Source organism: Panthera uncia, chromosome F1 (genome assembly GCF_023721935.1).
Source record: "Panthera uncia isolate 11264 chromosome F1, Puncia_PCG_1.0, whole genome shotgun sequence".
Classification (NCBI taxonomy): Eukaryota; Metazoa; Chordata; class Mammalia; order Carnivora; family Felidae; genus Panthera; species Panthera uncia.
Window position 1 is genome coordinate 38062504 of NC_064813.1, and position 20025 is coordinate 38082528.

Consider the following 20025-nt stretch of genomic DNA (forward strand, 5'->3'; position numbering starts at 1 on the left):
GGTTAAGCATCTGACTTCGGCTCGGGTCATGATCTCATGGTTTGTGAGTTTGAGCCCCGCGATGGGCTCTGTGCTGACAGCTCAGAGCCTCAACCCTGCTTCAGATTCTGTGTCTCCTCCTCTTCCTGCTCCTCCCCAACTCATGTTCTGTCTCTCTCTCTCTGTCTCAACAATAAATAAACACTAAAAAAAATTTTTTTTTTCAACATTTTTTATTGATTTTTGGGACAGAGAGAGACAGAGCATGAACGGGGGAGGGGCAGAGAGAGAGGGAGACACAGAATCGGAAACAGGCTCCGGGCTCCGAGCCATCAGCCCAGAGCCTGACGCGGGGCTCGAACTCACGGACCGCGAGATCGTGACCTGGCTGAAGTCGGACGCTTAACCGACTGCGCCACCCAGGCGCCCCTAAAAAAAAATTTTTTTTAAATAATTGAAGGTAAAGAGGCAGAGAGGCTATCAGTATTCAAACAATTTCTGTTCATCCTTTAGGACAGGGTTGGGCAAACCCTTCCTGTGAAGAGCCAGATAGTAAATATGTTAGGCTTTTCAATCTACATAAACTCTATTGCAACTACTCAACTCCATAGTATAGTTTGAAAGCAGCCGTAGATAAGATGTAAAGGAATGGACGTGGCCGTGTTCCAATAAGCTTAATATTCATACACAGAAATCTGAAGTATGTATAATTTGCATGTCACAAATTGCCCCCTTTTAATTGTTCAGCCAGTTAGAGTTTTTATTTTTATTTATTTTGAGAGAGAGAGAGAGAGAGAGAGAGAGAGAGCAAGCAGGAGAGGGGCAGAGAGAGAGAGAGACAGAATCCCAAGCAGGGCCTGATGCAGGGCTCGAACTCACAGACCACGACGAGATCATGACCTGAGCCGAAATCAAGGGTTGACTGAGCCACCTAGGTGCCCCATACTTTTCAACCATTTAAAAATATAAACATCATTCTTCGTTCATAAATCCTATAAAGACAGGTGACAGCCGGATTTGACCCTTGAGCTACTTTGACAACCCCGACTTTCGGAAATGTAAGAGACAAGTAGATGAGGAAGTAGGGAGACAACAAAATATTTCTTGACTATCTACTGTCTGCCAGAGACTGTGCTAAGTGCTGCTGAGGATACAACAGGGAAGGGAAAAAGCAAATCCCTGCCCTTAGGAAGCACATGTTCTAAGCAGGAGATCCAAGTAATAAACAAGATCATTTCAGGCTGGGTACTTGATATACAGGAAATGAACAGGATAATGAAATTAGACCATTTCAGAGAGGCAAAGACAACCCTTTTTATCTTTGTATTAGTTTCCTGTAGCTGCCATAACACAATGTCACAAATCAAGTGGCTTGAACAACAGAACTGTAGCTCTGGAGGCCGGAAGTCCAAAATCAAGGTGTCAGCAGGCAGTACTTTCTACAGAAGCTTCGGGGAGAATCCAACTTTTGCCTCTTGCAGCTCTGGCAGCTGTCAGCATTTCTTGGCATTTCTCGCCTAATGACTGCTTCAGTCCCGTCTCTGCCTCGGTGGACACATTGCCTCCTTCTCTGTGTCTTCTCCTGTCTTAAGTCTCCCTCTGCCAAAGACACTTGTCATTAAATTTAGGGCCCACCTGAGTAATCTCCTCATCTCAAGATCCTTACCTGTATCAGCAAAGATCTTTTTTCCAAGTAAGGTAATATTTGGCAGGCTCAGAAGATTCCCGAATTAACTTTACTTGGCTATATGAAATCACAGCCTGCTAACAAGTAAATGTAGACATAATGATCTACTGGAAAACCACCAGTTTGCAGCCATCACTGAAACAATGGATTCTGGCTAAAACAAGGGGGTGAAAGGCCACTGGAAGAAAGGATACTCACACAAACTCTGTGTCCTCCAACAGATTACTTGTTAATTATCAAGGGGACAGCTACCTTTGCAGTAAAGAAACCTGGCGGAACGCTTCTGAACCAAGCGATCAGGCCTTGCACTGACCTCATCTGAAGAAATGCACTGAGAGGATGGAAACTCACCTGCGTAGATTTTCAACAGAAATGCATTATCTGAATCTACTCACGAGGAAACAAAGCCAAGTCAAGGGACATTCTGCAGATCTGGATTTGCCAAGATAACAAAACAAGGCATTCTTTCCAGTAATTCCTAAGTTAAGTCGTGTTATACTTTTTTACATATGTGTCCCCTCTACTAGACCAAAAACTCCTAATGGACAATATCTGTGTCTTACTCATCTGCGAATCCCCGGCACCAAGAATGGGATATTAGTGAAATAATGCAATTTAAAGTAGGTACAACAGATACTACTGAATTGCTTGAAATACCGTAGAAGATTAGTTAACAACTTGAAAATATGATCGCAATATATTCGATAAGAAAAGCAGTCCATACAAAAAAAATATGATCATTTGTGGCATGTTTCCAGGAAAAAGGTGAAAGAATTTTCACGAAAATGTTAATAGTGGTCATCCCTGGGTGGGAGGATTATCAGTAGTTCTTACTGTCTTCTTTTTATAATACATTTATACATTTTCTAGAGTATGCATTACCTTGTAATAATGATGTCTAATTATTAATGACACTAGTCTATTCTAAGAAGTAAAAGATGTGGCCACTCTTCCCCTCCAAACTTAATTAAAACACACTATCACACCTAAACTGTACACTAACATTTTATAAAACATTTTTCTTTTTTTTTTGGACTTTAATAATTTATTTTTTAATTTACACCCGAGTGAGTTAGCATATAGTGCAACAATGGTTTAGGAGTAGATTCCTTAATGCCCCTTACCCATTTAGCCCATCCCCCTCCTTATAAAATATTTTTCTTAAGTATGAGTCTCCACCCCCAGACCACTTATGCATTTTCAAAATGCAAATGCTTTGGCCCCACTAAGACTTAATGAATAAAAATCTCTAGGAGTAATACCTGGGTAGATGTCCTTGATAAAAATACTGGCGTTGCTCGTTAGCTTTGTCATTCCTATACTAGGAACCAATGTTTAGGGGTACCTGGGTGGCTCAGTAGGTTAAGCATCTGACTTCGGCTCAGGTCATGATCTCACAGCTTGTGGGTTCAAACCCCATGTCGGGCTCTGTGCTGACAGCTCAGAACCTGGAGCTGCTTCGGATTCTGTGTCTCCCTCTCTCTCTCTGCCTCTCTCCAGCTCGTGCTCTTTCTTTCTTTCTCTCTCTCTCTCAAAAATAAATAAATGTTAAAAAAAAATTTTTTTTACCCATGTTAAAAAAAACATGTTACCCAAGAACCCATGTTAAAAAAAACAAAACGCACAATGTTAAAAACCTAGGTTCCATTGCATAATATGTAAAATTTTATTAGCACTTCTTTCTGAGACTGTACTCATGTGTCTCTCTCCGCAACATCAACCTTGAACCTCTGGAGACAGGGAATTTTGGTTGATTCTTCTTCCCATGGCAATGACTGATGTGTAAGTAGTGCACCCTCTGTGTTGGTGGGATGGGTGGACGCTTGCATGCAAGAATGATAGACACCGTTCACCTTGCTCCTTATTTCTGCCACTGTTTTGTGGCCCAAATCTAGCACACGTATCTGGAAAATACAGGCAGACCTTAGAGATATTGCGGTTTGTTTCTAGACCACTACAATAAAGCAAATATTGCAAATAAAGTGAGCCAAATATATATTTTTGGTTTCCTGGTGCATATAAAAGCTATTATTTACACTATGTTGTGGTTTATTAAGTGAACAATAACGTTATGTCTAAAACAGTGTACAACCTTAATTAAAAAATACTTCGGTAAAAAACACTAACCATCATCTGAGCCTTGGGAGACTCATAATCTTTTTGTTGATGGAGGGTCTTGCCTCAACGCTGGTGGCAACTGACTGATCTGGGTGCGGGTTGCTGAAGGTTGGTGTCGCCATGGTAGTGTCTTCAGATAAGACAACAATAAAGTTTGCCACGGTGATTGACTCCCCCCTTCCTGAATGATTTATCTGTGAAATGTAGAAATTATTGCATTTCACCCACAGTTTAACTTCTTTCAAAGTTCCTGCTTTATCAACTAAGTCCATGTAAATTCTGAATCCTTTGTGGCCATTTCAACAATCTTTATAGCATCTTCACCAGGAGTAGATTCCATCTCAAAAACTACTTTCTTTTGCTCGTTCTTAAGAAACAACTCCTCATCCATTCAAGTTTTATCATGAGATCACGACAATTCAGTCCCATCTTCCAGTTCCGCTGCGATATTCCACTTCTCTTGCTAATATTCACATCTGTTGTTACTTCCCCCACTGAAGTCTTGAACCGTCGATTTGTAAAAAACACAGTATCTGCAAAACACAACCAAGCACAGCACCGTAAAACGAGGTATGCTTGTAATCACGTCAGGCAGCTAAAATTGTAACCTGACCAAAACAGAAAACAATTTTAGAAATACGAAACAATTCTAGTAGGTAGATATTCTGCATAGAAATGACAACGAGGCATACAGATATGGAGCGGCTTCATGCACAAGATATTTTTTAAATGCAAACCAAACTTTTCTGTAGCTTTTGATCCATACCTGGCACTTGTCCAATATGATCAGGCTTTTGGCCATTATCCTTAATTAATTCAATTCTACATTAAATTCAATATTCTTCAATAACTCCCTTTTCCAAAAATGCGTTTGAGGTATTGATGTTAACATTTTATTAATAGCTCTGCAATATTTGCATTCTGTGTGACACTAATATCAAGGATCCAAAAATAAGATAAACTGGAACTCAATTTTTCCTAGGCATACTTCAACGCAATTTGTATATGTGGCCAATAAATTATCCAAAAATCCAGATTTTTATTAAGTGCCTAGTATCTCTCAGATACTGTGGAAATTATGTACTCGGTGACCAGGGAGGTGTTTGTAAAAATGACCACGAATTCTCTTCTTGGAGTGTGATACTGCACTTCCCATCAAAAGGTAGAGTCGACCTTCCTATCCCTTGCATCGTAGATGGTCCTGTGACTTGTGAAAAAAAATGTGATGCAAGCGGTGGCTTTAATTCCCCAGCGAGGGTTTCCTCTCCTGCTGTATCTGGGGCCCTAACACCACCGTGTGGATGAGCCTGAGCCAGCCTGCTAGAGAAGAAACATGGAGACACATCAAGGCTCTCTGGCCAATTGCGAGACCTATCAGCAAGGCCTTCCTTAGTTATTTGGTCACCATCTAACTCATTGGCTGACTCTAGCCGTTCGGCCAGCCCAGAAGAAGTCAGCTGAGCTGCCCAGACCAGAATCGCCTGACCACAGAATCACGGACTAAACACATGGTTGTTGTAGGCGCTAAACTGGGGGTGGAGGAGGTTACTAGCAGAAGCTATCTGACTAAAACAGGCAATGGTTTTACAGTTCGGAACACTAGAGTCAAATGAATTCTCATTTAGGGACTTTTTTTGAAAGCGTATTTATTTATTTTGAGAGAAAGCGCAAGTGGGGGAGGAGCGGAGAGTGAAGAGTGAGGGAGAAAGCAAGAATCCCAAGCAGGCTCCGCACGGTCAGCGCGGAGCCACGGGCCTCGAACTCATGAACCATGAGACCATGACCTGAGCCGAAGTTGGACGCTTAACCTGCTGAGGCACCCAGGTGCCCCTTTATTCAGGGACTTTTGCGGTACATTCCTATAAAGTCAAATCTGCAAAGTCTCAATTCTATGTGCCCTATAGGACAGAAAAAAACGGTATTGGATGTGCACTGAGTGCGCAGAGGCTTTGGGGAAACACCACAGCTTATTCACCCAACGTTTGCTGAGCATCTTTGGGGTCTATGGGGATACAAAGACGATCAAATAACTCAGGCTCTGCTCTCAAAAGTCTTAGTCAAGGAAATGGAAAAACACAATAGTAATCAGAGGATTAAAATAAAATCTGATAATCTCTGTGAAGGAGTCAGGCCTGCTGGAGGCGGCCGGGAGGGTGACGAAAGAGAAGGGAGGAAAGGCCCCCTCGCCCTACCACCGCAGTCAGATCTGAGAGATAAAAAGAGTCAGCCAGGAGAAGTGAGGGATGGGAGTTTACAGGGTCAAGAAGAAAGGAGGGAGCCAGGATCCCATTTGTTATAACTTCAAGTAGTTCCCTGGGATTGGAAACCAGAGCAAAGAAAAGGGAAAGCAGCAGACAAGAAGGGAGGGGTGTGGCAACCGAGACACGGAGAGGTCGTGCTAAGAACCTTGAATTTTATTTTGAAGGTAAAGGGGAGCCACTGAAAGTTTTTAAGGTGGGGAGATACCATGATAAGTTTTAGAAATCTGTTTGCTCAAGTTGCCAGTCGTAGGAATGGTGAGAGGAAAGTTAAGTGGAGGCAGGTAGACCGAGGTGAAAGCTGCACTACATGTCTTGGAATCGTGATGTCCGCGTGGGTGGGAGGATATAGGATGTGGACAAGGAATTGGTGCATGAAACCCGGGTAGGGTGATTAGGAACAGGTAAAAGAAAAGATCATTGTTAAGGGTGGATTAGGGACTTACGCAATGGGGAAGCTAGTTTGCAGGTAAGAGTTGGAAGCTGTGTTTGACATATTGAGCCTGGGGCATCCATGGGAACCCTGCATGGAAACGTGTGCCGTTAACATGCTGCTGGCGAGCTCAGCAGAGACGTGGAAGCTGAAGGTGCACGCTTAAGGTGATGGACCCGAGACATTCCCCAAGAGCCTCTGGGGCTATGCCCCTGGGAAAGTAACCTTCCTTTCCAGTGTCTACGTCTGAAAATGAAGATATTAATCATCATGTGACAGGGACGTGGTGAAAATTACACGTCATGATGTTAAACACAATGCCTGGTACATGACAGGCATTTGACACATGTTTATTGTGAATGAGAGTCAAGAAGAGAACATGTTCAGTGAGAAAGGGCCCAGGATGGGTGGGGAAGTGGGGAGCTCCAGTATTTAAGAAACACTAAGGAGCAAAGGATACTGAAAGAAAATAAGTAAATAAAGAGAAGAAAGTAAGAGAGCAGGCAAATAACTATTCAGAAACCTGTTTACTAATATAAGCCTACTATCTTCCAAAGAAGGTCATACACACTGACCAATAATTCCTCCTCTGTGTATCTGTCCTAAAGTAATAATAGTTGTTGGTTTTTTGTTTTTGTTTTTGTTTTCATTAAGAACAGGGGCATCTAGGTGGCTCAGTTGGTTAAGCGTCTGACTTGATTTCAGTTCAGGTCATGATCTCACAGTTTGTGGGTTTGAGCCCTACATTGGGCTCGGTGCTAAAAGCCTGAAGCCTGCTTGGGATTCTCTCTCTCTCTCTCTCTCTCTCTCTCCTCTCTCTCTTCCCCTTCCCCAATTCCACTCTCTCATTCTCTCTCTCTCAAAATAAGAAAAATAATCTTAAGAAATTAAGAACAATATTTGTATAAAATGTTTGTTGTGTTTTAAAAAAACATAAAGAGGGGTGCCTGGGTGGCTCAGTCGGCTAAGTGTTCTACTTCAGCTCAGGTCATGATCTCACGGTTTGTGAGTTCGAGCTCCACTTTGGGCTGTCCACTGTGAACACAGAGCCCGCTTCAGATCCTCTAACCCCCTCTCTCTCTGCCCCTCCCACGCTCTCTCACTCTCTCTCTCTCTAAAATAATTGTTTAAAAATCTTTAAAAAAAACGTAAGGAACATAAACAGAGAAGAGCTATAAAAACTGTGGTAAATTTATAGGATTTATTTTATGACAAGGGTGGTCAGTCAGAGTTGAGACAGTGATGAGGAATGACGATGTTCACAAACCAGAACAAAATATACCAACTATTAATAAAGATCAGATAATATGACTTGAGAATTTCTGGTTTTTGTTACTTCATTCATTCGTTACGATGAGGATGTACTAGTCACACTCCAAAACCCCTACCTGAAAAATAAATAAATCAAAGGCAATACAGATACTTCACTCAGGGTGGCAGGGGGAAGAGTACTCACCTTGGTTCCAACGTCACTCACAATAAGACCTCTATCTTTCTATGATGGTTTCTAATGATTCTGATGATTCCTCACCATGTAATCTTCCTCCTGCCAAACTCTGCTTGTTGGATTGTTTGAGTTTTCCTACTTCCTACCCTCCTTCCTTCTGCTGGAATCCTGCCTCATAGAGACGAATGCCTGACCTCTAACTAGACAGGCCTGTTTCAAAACATACCTACCCCACCAGCCCCACCAGCCCCTGTGACCCACCTGGATCTTATCTCTAATCTCTCTTTCTAGTCAGTGACTATGGCTTTGTGCTTCCTTCAAGGCATCACTATTTCATTTCATGCTAAAAAATACCCTCGGGTCATTCTACGGACAAGTTCGGGAGTGGAAGGGAAAATCTTCAAACGCTCTAAAATCATTGCAAAATTGTGTGTGTGCGCACATATGTGCTTTTTTATTTCTTTTTTCTTTCTTTCTTTCTTTCTTTCTTTTTTTTTTTTTTTTTTTGAGGGAGAGGACCCATAACTTTCACCAGATTCTCAAATTTCCCATGACTCAAAAGACGGTAAGAAACAGCATTCAATTCTCATTTGGTCCTTTTGTTCTACCGGCTCTGCTAGGGTTTATCCAGCTTGGTGCCTCTTCCATGCCTGGTAAGGAGCCTTGCGCAAAACAGGTATTTGGTTGCTGAATTCAACTGAATGGAGTAAACACAGATGTTGGCATTTACCAAGTTGGAAAGGGGAAATTTTTTAAAAGGAAGAAGAAACAAACAAAAAGAACCCGTTAACTCCTCCAATGTAAAGATTCTATCACAACCCACACAAGCACAAAAGTGAAAGTGAAATCACTGTATTTTCTTCAAAACCTAGGGCCAGCCCGGCCTGCCAGCAAGGCTAGGATTAGAGGATCAGGAGAGGTCGTGTGCAGTCCTCAATCTGCCCCCGACTCACTTCTATTTTGAGTAATAATTCTCTCAAACTCACTATACCTCATTTCCTATTTGTGCAACACGGAAAATAATTCTTGCCCCTTATCTACCCAGTGAGGAGGTCGTCAGGAAAACAGATGACACACAGAATGCTTTCTGAACACTTCATTAGGCAGTCTCCACAAATCTTTTCATCAGAAAGCCTGTGGTTGCAAAGGCCTGCTCAGCTGTGGTGCTTGTTTTGATGTCCCGATGCTTTCTTTCAGGTCTAAAATATTTCCAAATGTGCTTGAGTTTAACATCGACGGTAGGAAAAAACTTGGGCTGGAATGCACTCTGACCACACTCCAGACCAGCATTTCTCAATTTTTAACCCATATTCCCATTTGATAAGCAGTAGAAATCCCACTCCCTCTTTAAACTTTGTATTAGGAAAACAACGGTTGATTCTCTCCCCCCTTCTCAACATACACACTTCTATAATAAATACGTCTCACAATAAAAAGGAATGAACTATTGATTTGTAACAGCATGAATGAATCTCAAAAGCGTTATGCTCAAAACCAGTGCAAAAAGAGTACATTGTGCATGATTTTATTCACATAAAATTCTGGAAAAGCACATGACTCTACATGACAGACGAGCAGTTGTCAGGGGAAGGATGGGGTAGCAGGACAGGAGGGGCTCTAGGGAACTTTGGGGGAAGGGGTGATACAGATATCCCGCATCTTGATTGTGCCGTGTTCACAATGTATGCACACGTCAAAACTTAACACATATCTGCATCCATTGTATGTGAAGTATACATCAATAAAGCTGTTTGTAAAAGCTGTATACCCCTGGCAGCTGAGTGGCTCAGTCGGTTTGGGTGTCTGACTCTTGATTTTGGCTCAGGTCATGATCCCAGGGTCATGAGATCAAGCCCTGCACCGGGCTCTACAGTGAGCACAAAGCCTGCTTAAGATTCTCTCTCTCTCTCTCTCTCTCTCTCTCTCTCTCTTTCTCTCTCTCTCTCTCCCCAGCTCTCTCTCTCATAAAAAAAAATTATTATATGCCACTGAATTACTTTCAAGGAAATTGAAACCTGTCCATGTCCCCATAAAAATTGCTCTAAAACATGAGCTTACCGACCCTCTAGACTGAGTCTTTGATTCATTCTTTAACCCCCAAGACTCAGTACAGCAAGCAAGCATTTAACACTCAGTACTCCCCATTTCCACAGAGGCCTGGTGGTTTCAGGCCGCCTGTGCTCATTGTGTTCTCTCCCTGCAAGTGACCTCCTGCTTCTTTCTTCTGTTCTTCACGCTTTATTCCAGATGCAGCTCAGGAATCTCCTGAAGCCGAGTCAGCCCCCTTCTTGGGCTCCTGTAGCTCCTGGGCATATTTCTTGCCTCTACTCACCCCTTCCATGAACCTGTACACCTAAAGGGGTTCTTAACCATTTATCGTGCCTCAGTCACCTTTGGCAGTCTTGTGAAGACTTCCCAGAATGAGATAAACTACACAGGCGCGTGCAGTGAACTGATCACGACATATGGTTGTCGAACTATCAAAACACATATTTGATGTAATAACACGTGCCTTTTTACGGATGTATTAAATGACAATATCCAGCGGTAGGTCAAATAACTGCCATTATTTCAAAGTAGCGATATGTATATGCAATATTTCAAGAGAGCTGCACACAGCTGTGATAGGATATGTATATGAAAATATATGTGTTTCCTGGTGACCACGGGTCACAGGTACGGCTGATGCTACTGTGTTTTCCATCGCCGTTTCTCTCTGAAGGAAATACTGCGTTCCAGTTAGAGGTTACTGAAAATGTAATTTCTTCTCCATTCAAGTTCACAAAGCCGCTGAATTCCATCCAAGGACAAGGATCCATGGACACCTGAATAAGAACTGCTCTTTAGAGAGGCTGTGTACTATTTATCTTTGTGTTCTCAGTGCTCTTAGCCACACAGGGGGCAAGGGAAGCTTAAGGGCCCGGGACAAAACACCGTAACGATAGCAATGACAATATTACGTAGGAATTCAAAAACAAAGACAAATAATTTCTCCCGTTAATAATTGTTACCATCGCTGCTAGTATGTTTCCACCAGACTATGTCCTGGAAAACTGTTCGCTCAATGCCAAGGAACTTCAGATACATCTACCTGAAACCGCATTGTTCTTTGGCCACCTTGTAACATAGTCTGTAATTCGCCAAGTGTTAACATTAAACCAGGAAAAGAGAGTATATAAAGACTGAGGAGATCTAGCGGAAGTCAACTCCCTCACCATGACCTCACTGTGTCCATCCGATGTGACCTTCACATGGATGGTGTGGCTCTAGATACATGAGGAATGTAAGAAATTCCCTTGGCTCAGTCTTCTCCTCCTCATTGCAGCAGACGATAACGCAAGATGCTTTGTCCCAACCACGCCTCTCTCTTAATATTTCTAAATACTTCCTTTCTTCTCTTTACTGTTGCAGTTCTTGTTGAGAGCATTTCGTAAGAGTGTAAAAATAATGAAGTAGGCTCAAGTGAACTGGAGTAACAATGGAGCACCTTGTGGGGAAAAACCCTGTTCGCTGTGAATTTTCACATGACCCTCTTCGGTCTCATGCTGCAGATTCAGCCATGCGCTCTGGGGCCCAGCTGGCGTGTGGAGGCTCAGGCCACAGAAGGAAAAGGCATCTCGTCCGCCTCCCACTCTGTGGGACCCGTTTCCTCCAGTATTTGAGGAGGACTGGTTTCTTCACTTCCAGCAGAGTTCACGTGAACTAAGGTGAGTTTAAAATTTTGACCTTAAAGCCTCTGTTTTCACTCCCACCCAAGAAGTTTTTAGAAGCCACTCTTACCCTAAATCAGTCAGATTCAAAAGAATGTTGAGCAAGCCTGTTATCCACCCACACCCCTACTCTGTCGGAGCCCTAAACATCTGCAACATTAAAAATGAGATAAGCAGTTTAGGAAACAGTATGTGAAGATAGTGGCTTGTTGCCTGAACAAGGACTTGGGAGGTCCCGCAGAACTACCGAGTGAGGACAGACCCCCCCTTGCTGGAGGAGAGAGGCACAACTCTGAAGTAAGCTGGCTGATGTGCAGAACATTCTGCCCGTGGCAGAAATGAGCGTCTTTCCCGTCTCCACTCTCTCGCCCTTCGTCCACAAACGTGTTCAAATTGATTGCATTGTAGAGTAGTAACAACTACCTTTACACCACTTCTCCCCAAAGTTAGCAAACTGCCACCCCATTATCTCTGTGTTCTAACTTCTTAAGCGCAGTCCACAGCTGGTGTCCTCACTTCCTCCCTATTGCTCTCTTCTCTAACCTCTCTCAACTCTGCCTCCAGCCACCAGCCTCCACGCTGGATTGTAGTCTGTAAGAAAGGAGAATGTCAAAGTCAAGGACTCCATAATTGCCAACTGGATCCAATGGATGGCTTGGAGTCCTTGGCTGGCCCAGTCCAGATTGACACCTGACACTCCTTCCACCTGAAAACAGTCTTCCCTGCTCTCCTTCTACCTCTTAGTTGTACCCGCAATGTCTAGTTTGACGTCCACATTTTAACCCAAGTTCAAATGGTTGCAAAGAATCTAGTTTATGGTGCTTTGTAATGCCAAGATCCTTAATAGTCAATAATTGTACATTATTCTTTTTTTCTGTTTTAAGTCGTATTTTCCATTCCATTTCCCCACAGGTGTTTTTCTTAGCTTTCCTGAGATATAAATCACATATCATACAATCCATCCACTTTGAGTGTATAATGCAATGGTTTTTGGAATATCCAGAGTTGGGCGATCATCACCAGAATCCACGATAAAACATTTTCATCACCCCAAAAAGAAACTTTGTACTGATTGGCAATTACTCCCCTTTCCCTGGTCCCCTACCACAACCCTAAGCAACCACTAATCTACTTTCTGTCTACAGGTTTGCTTATTCTGGGCATTTCATACAAATGGAATCATACAATATGTAGTCTTTTGTGACTGGCTTCCTTCACTTAGCATAACGTTTCAGGGTTCATCCATGTTGCAGCAGTATCTGTACTCGTTCCCTTTTATAATCCAATAATATTCCATTATATGGATATACTACATTTTATTTATTCATCAATTGGTGGACATTTGGGCTGTTTCTACTTTTTGGCTATTGTAGACACTGCTGCTAGAAACATCCATGTACAAATTTCTGTGTTACCCACAGATGTTAAACCCAATTTATTTCTATGTTTCAAAGTCTTTTGTTATCAATAAGCTTTTCATGCATCTCATCCACAAACTATATACATAAATTAAAAATTAAATTAAAAATTAGAAATAAAAATTAAAAGAAAAAAGTTTCTGTGACCATAATTCACCAAATACATGCAAAAAAATTGGACTGAATAGTAATACTGAGTAGTAATAAATTCCAATTATTGGTAATACACAATCAAAGCATCAGAAGTATATTGCAAAATTTGACAATTATTAAACATAATAAGTAAAATTTGGAGGGGGTTCCTGGGTGGCTCAGTTGGTTGAACGTCTGACTTCGGCTCAGTTCATGATCTCGCGGTTTGTGAGTTCAAGCCCAACATCGGGCTCTGTGCTGATGGCTCAGAGCCTGGAGCCTGCTTCTGATTCTGTGTCTCCCTCTCTCTTCCTGTTCCTCCCCTACTTGCGGGCGCTCTCTCTTTGTCTCTCAAAAATAAACTTAAAAATTTTTTAAGTAAAATTTTGTTGGAAATATATCCATTACTAGAGATGAACTGGGTTTATTTTCCAAATATTAGTTCATGGGTCTGTGGATGCCTTTGAATCACACTGAAATAGTTTGGCATAATTACATCTTACTACTTTTTTTTTTTTTTTTTTTTTTTTTTTTTTTTTTTTTACAGATGCAATCACTGAGAAACACTTCAAAATACACAAGTGAGGGCACCTGGGTGGCTTAATCGGTTGAGTGTCCGACTTTGGCTCAGGTCATGATCTCACGGTTTGTGAGTTCGAGCCCCACTTTGGGCTCTGTGCTGACAGCTCAGAGCCTGAAGCCTGCTTCAGGTTCTGTGTTCCCCTCTCTCTCCACCCCACCCCTGCTTGTGCTCTGTCTCTGTCTTTCAAAAATGAATAAACATTAAAAAAAATTTTAACAAAATACACAAGTGAAGGAATGGAAGTATTCTACTTATACCATTGTTGCTCAAATCTTTGACATCCAGGCTAGCCAGAACCCCACAATCACTTTGTAATCTATCATCAAAAATTATGTTTAGGTCTCCCTCCAAAAGTGCTAAAAGCAAACAGCCAAAACCACCTGATTCGTAAAAGGAAGTGTGGCCCAGTCCTTAGTCACTCACTTTCTCACACCTGCGTCAGTGTTTAGAATGGCCCCTTTGTTTGGAGCCCAAGTTTTTGTTCACTCCCCAAACACATCACAGTAAGATGGTAGGCAAGAGGGGTGCCTGTTTCCTGTAAAGTGGGAAGCTGACTTGTTCTCAGGGGGATCTGTTTCAGAAAAGGGTGTAAATATGGACAACGGACACCTGAAAATTGCTTCCCTCACCCAGACTGTGATATCATTTCCTACAACCACTTTGACTCTCAACTCCACAGCTCCAGATCAGCCTCCACTGAGGCCCAGACCCGCAGCCCACAGTGCACTGCTTGGCCAGCCCTCAGGTCCCTCAAGAGTCCCACATACAGCTAATCTCCCCCCAAATCTATCTCCCTGCCCATCTTCCCAGGCACCCTCATCCATTCTGTTCACCACCCTGCCACTAGATTAGTATGCTACACTGTGCTACTATGATCTAGTCACTGACCTAGTTGAAATCCTTCATGGGTGCCCCAGATCTATCTTGAACTTTTGCACATAAAGCATCTCCTCCAAGAGACAGAGTGAAGCCAGATCCTCTCCAGAGAAAGGGTGCAAGTTCTCAGCCTCTAACCTTCTAACACCCAGCTAAGCCATCCAGGAGACAGGATAGGTTAGTAGTTAAAAGGATGGACTCTGGAATGGGACTACCTGATTGAAGGCAGTCATTCGAGGGGTAACGTTGGGTGAAATCTTTGACCTCTCTGAGCCAGTTTCTTCACGTACAGAGGATAATAATACTATCTTTCTTAAAGGATAGGTATAAAGATGAAATGATGAAATGTGTATAATATGCTTAGTACAGTGTGTGACACATGATAAATTCGAGTAAGACCTCAATGGATCCTAGTGGCCAACATCATGAAATAAACCACCGATGTCTTAAGTTGAGAATCCAAAGCCATTTCAAATTGGGAAAGCCCCTTTTCCAGCCTCATCTCCTGTCTCTCCCCAACGTTTCCCCCACAAGCTCCCCATACCATACCACTTGCTCTCCTCCTCCTCTCTCCCAAATCAGCTTTTCACAGCCCTGAGTCTTTGCTTTCAGCCTTCCTCTCAGCTAGAATTCTTTCTTTACCATCTGCCTTGTGAATGGCACCTTCCCAACAGCCTCCCTGGTTGTTTTGTCTCAAGTCTCCTTTGCTGATCACTCTTCTTCTTCCAGAACTCTCAGTGTTGGAGTGCCCTAAAGCTCAGTCCTTGGACCCCTCCTCTTCTCTATCAATGCTCCCTTTATGATCTCCCTAAGTCACCAGTCTTTAAATATTTATATGCTGATCATTTCCAAATATGTCACCAGATCAGACCTCTCTTTCCACTTATTGACCTCCACTTGGATATCCAGTGGACGTCTCAACATGGACAAATGTGAAGTCTTAGTCTTACCCGCAAGTCTGCTTCATCATCTATCTGCATGTTGCCCCCCAAATGTTGCTGGCAAACTCCAGCCTTCCTACTGCTCATGCCAAAAATATTTCATATCTAACCCATGATAAGTCCTACTGGTTGTACCTTCAAAATATGTCCAGAATCTGATTACTTCTTATCCCCTGTACTGTCATGAACCCTGGTCAGAGCCATTATCCTCTCTTGTCTGGATTACTAGTCTCCCTGCTTCAAACTTGCCTCTGCAAGTCTATTCTCAGTATAGCAATTGGAATGACCTTTTCGAAACCTCAGTCTCATCATGTCCGCCTCTGCTCAAAACCTAGCAATGGCTCCATATTTCTTCACATTTCTTTCATTATAAAACTCAAAGTCCTTTTTTTTCCCCTTAATGTTTATTTATTTATTTTGAGAGCAAGTGAAAGCGAGAGCAGGGGAGGGGCAGAGAGAGAGGGAGAGAGAATCCCAAGCAGGCTGCACACTGTCAGCACAGAGCCTGACATAGGGCCCAATCTCACAAACTGTGAGATCATGACCTGAGCCAAAATCAAGAGTCAGATGTTTAACTGACTGAGCCACCCAGGTACCCCCTCAATCATTAAGATAATGCTTAACAGTCCAACTCCTTTACTTCTCTAACCTCACTTTCTATTACTTCCCCCCACAAGCTCTGTTCCCGGCACACTGCCTTCCTTTTTATTCCTAAATCTGGCCAGTAGGCAATTTTTTATTTGCCTTAGCTATCTTCTCTGCCTGAGGACCTTCCACCAAGATCCCCACATGACCAACTCCCTCAGCAACTTCAAATCTTTGCTTATATCTCATCTTCTCCATGAGAACTCCCCTGACCTGAGCTGGGGCTCAGACATAGCCACCTGAACCCAGAGCATTTCTATTCTCTATGTGGTTTCCCAGGTTGCTCTATGCCAGAACTAGTCTTACCTGGGCCTCTGAGGAAGTGAAAATTAAAAATTCACTTTGCTGAGTCTCTCCTCTGGTCCCACACTAGGTCTTGTGAAGAAAAGGAACCATCCTGATTTCATAGGGATCAAGTCACTTGACCCAGATCACCAGGCTTATAAACAACAGAGACGCAGAGCCATGTCGGCCTGATGCCTACACTGCACCCTTTCTTCAGACCACTCTGCTGAATGCTAGATGCTCATGTCCTTGCCCTGCCCCTCTACCTGTAGAATGTTAGCCTACTTCCGGTTCTGGAGAGTCAAATGAAAGGCAGTCAGCTTAGGGGTTTCTTTTTTTGTTCTTTTAATGCCAAGTCATTGTGTTATGTCCATCAATCTAAGCTTGAAACAAACAAAACACATGTGTAATACATTCCACGTTTTCATCTATAGGTGCTAATGACAGAATCGCTTTGAGCAAGAAGGTGTGCTAAGTTAGAATCTTGCTCTGCATCCCGCTGGGCTCCTGGGTGGCTATTTGCAGTCTTCCGGCCCTTTCTTCTCTTTCTCCCGTCCCCACCCCCTCCTTAATTGTTCTCCAAGAGAAAACAAGAACTCCAACCAACTGATGATGTTCTTTCCATATTTAACATTCCTTGTCGGTGAGTAGTCATTTTTATGAGCTAAGAGGCACTCTCCACAGTGACACCAGGGCTAGAATCATTCTCCTGGGCTCAGATTCTCACTCTGCCACTGTCTAGAAGCGCTATGCGAATGATTTAGCCTCTAAGTTTTAGTATACTCAGCTTTAAGCTATTAAAAACAAAAGCTCTTCCTTTATGGAGACTGTAAGGATGTTCAGAGAGAGTGCAACAAGGTACTTAGCACTGTCGCTGCACAAAGCAAGTGAACACTCGGCGGGCAGTACTTATTTTGTTGTTATTCCACAGGTGCTGGCTGGGAGATGTTGGTGCCCACTGCTCCATCCATGAAGCGATCAAGCCGCTGCTCCCCACCCAAGACTCAACACGCTCTGGAAGACAGTCATCTTAACTGTTTCTATAGTCAACATCCATCTCGTGAAATGACCTTATTTGTTAATACTAGTAAACAGAAATTTCTGACTTCCTTGTTGAAGGAATGTTGTCATTGAGTTCCGAATGCTTACCTTAAAGGGAACCACTTTCATATCATAGAAATAAAATAGCCACTCTAAATACAAATGGTTACGAATTTTATCTTTATCTATGATCCACATTCCCAGCAAGCGTTCTGTAAACTTTCTTTCCGATTCTCAGGAAACTGCAGCTTCCTGCCACTTCTCCTATTAATCCAGTTGTAGTCACATCTCCTCACTGTCTATTCAACTACATGATCAAATAAGAACACAGACTTACTGAAAGTTCGACTAAAGTTAGACATCAGCTCTCAATATCTAGTTCATTACGGTTATGCTTTTATGATTAATTCTTTGAAAGAAAGCTAATTCAAGAAGCTTAGTTATGCAAAACTTCAGAATAATGGCAAAGACCATTTCTTTTTTCCTTTTTCTAAACATTGTAAGACAACTGCTTTACCATTTATATTCATTTTCACTTTCCAGGAACAGGAAGAAATATTTAAAGAATTTCACCAACAAATCACCAGACAGAAAGAGGATTTACCAGACTATAGAAATCTCTGAAAACAAATTTAAAAGTTAATAACAAGTTACTATGCATGATCTCCCTTCCAGTCTTCTTATTCGTATCCAAATAACAACATACCAGCTAGCTGCTCACAGTTTTATTTTCTGCGGTACTTTTCCTAGGTGCAAAATGTTTGACCCTGCAGACTAGGTGACTCAGCACATTCAAATTGCAGATCTCAGGTTTAGAGGGTGGATGACCTCCTCTCCTCCTGCAAGTACTGCAAAGAAGATACCAGGATGGAATTTTCTTCTTCTTCTTCTTCTTCTTCTTCTTCTTCTTCTTCTTCTCTTGAGGCTTGAAAGGTCAAAGATGCTAAACATATGCCTCTCTAACGATGAACAAATGAACGAACGAATGAATGAACAAATATAAAACAAAGAGAAATAAGATTGGCAGAAAAACAGTTCTATCTGATTGCTAAAGAGATTATAGTACTGACACATTAGCATTTAAATTGCCCCAGGAGGACATGGGGGGAAATACCTCACTGATGCTAAGGTGGTAGGGAAGCTGGTCAAGTTTGCACCTTTTTTTCTACTATTGTTTAACTGGAACGGTTCTTTCCAGTTCATCCTGTTCCAGGACGAACAGACCACGGTGAAGGTGAAACAGGCATTAAGAAAGCTAATAGTTCACACAAAGGCAAATTAACTCTTTTTTTTTTTTTAATTACAAAGACGATGAAGCTGAGTAATGGAGACTTTTGAGCACTATGCTTTTCTAGCGATACATATACTAGTGGTTCCCCAAACTTGCAGATGATCAAACCACAAGGGGAGGTTTTTATAAATGTACATCTACAGTCCCCTTCCTGCCCCCAATTCTGATTCAGTAGGTGTGTGGGGTGGGGCCCAGCAATCTGTAAAACACTCACCCCACCGACTCCTTTGCAGGGCTAAGTTTGGGATCAGACAGCAGATAAACAAAGGTGCAGCAAAACAAATGGTGAACCACACCTCCCCCAGCCCGACTATAAATCTTGTGGATAAAAGAGAGTTCTTGTAAAATTTAGGAGGATGCATCCTCGAATGCTAACGCTGTTAGTAAATATCAGTGGTATTCTTCATTGTCTTAACTTTTAAAATTCCCAATGAAATCCTAACCTTAAAAAGTTATTTCAGGACATGACCTTGTCTCCCAGTTCCTGTTTATAGTGATGAGCTCCACATATCTCTGCGCCTGAAACAAAGACTCCTGAGCCAGGCCCTGTGTTTGCTAATTTCCTTCAATTCGCTCCCTTAATCTTCACAGCAACCCCTGGAAATAGCTACTCCTATCCCTGTTTCACAGACGAGGAAGCGGAGGCTAGGAAAAGCAAATCATTTTAGGATAAAGCCAAGATGTAAACGATGTCTCTTACTGGCTTGGTTGGGTTGGTTGGTTATTTGGAGGAATTTACACATGAGATTTGGATCTGTTCTTTAAAAAATCTCAGGCCAGTAGAATCCTCAGACACTTGGCAACATCGGTTGGGGTGGGCATCGTGCCAGGTGCCGGGCAGATACGAAGAGATACAAACAGCTCCCTGCCAGAGAAGGGCCTTTCCTGGCCCCTCACAGGGTGGTGGAGAGGAAGAAGGAGTGATCTCCCACGAGGTTCTTCTGGACTGCGTTCAATTATCTGTCCCATTGTCTCCAGGAGCATAGTCTTTGCCATCTGAACTGTCACATCTGCACTCTTGATTCAGAAATGTGTTCACCCAAATCGTGGGCGCAGAAGGCCGTGTGAGGGACACTGGTGGGAGGGGCTGACTGGGGCCCTCTTTGAAAGCCTTCACAGAGGATGTGGCTTGCGAGCTAAATGTTGAAGGATGAAAAAGACTTCACTAAGCAAAGGGGAGA

General features: G+C 42.6%; 1 long non-coding RNA gene across 1 annotated transcript; it reads right to left on the minus strand.

Moving 5' to 3' along the window:
• Window positions 1–3287: 3287 nt before the first annotated feature.
• LOC125925923 (uncharacterized) lies at window positions 3288–8251 on the minus strand. The gene is made up of 3 exons (XR_007458933.1): window positions 7932–8251; window positions 3794–4317; window positions 3288–3570 (listed from the first exon to the last, which is right to left on the minus strand). It is a non-coding gene; the product is annotated as an uncharacterized LOC125925923 (long non-coding RNA).
• Window positions 8252–20025: the final 11774 nt, after the last annotated feature.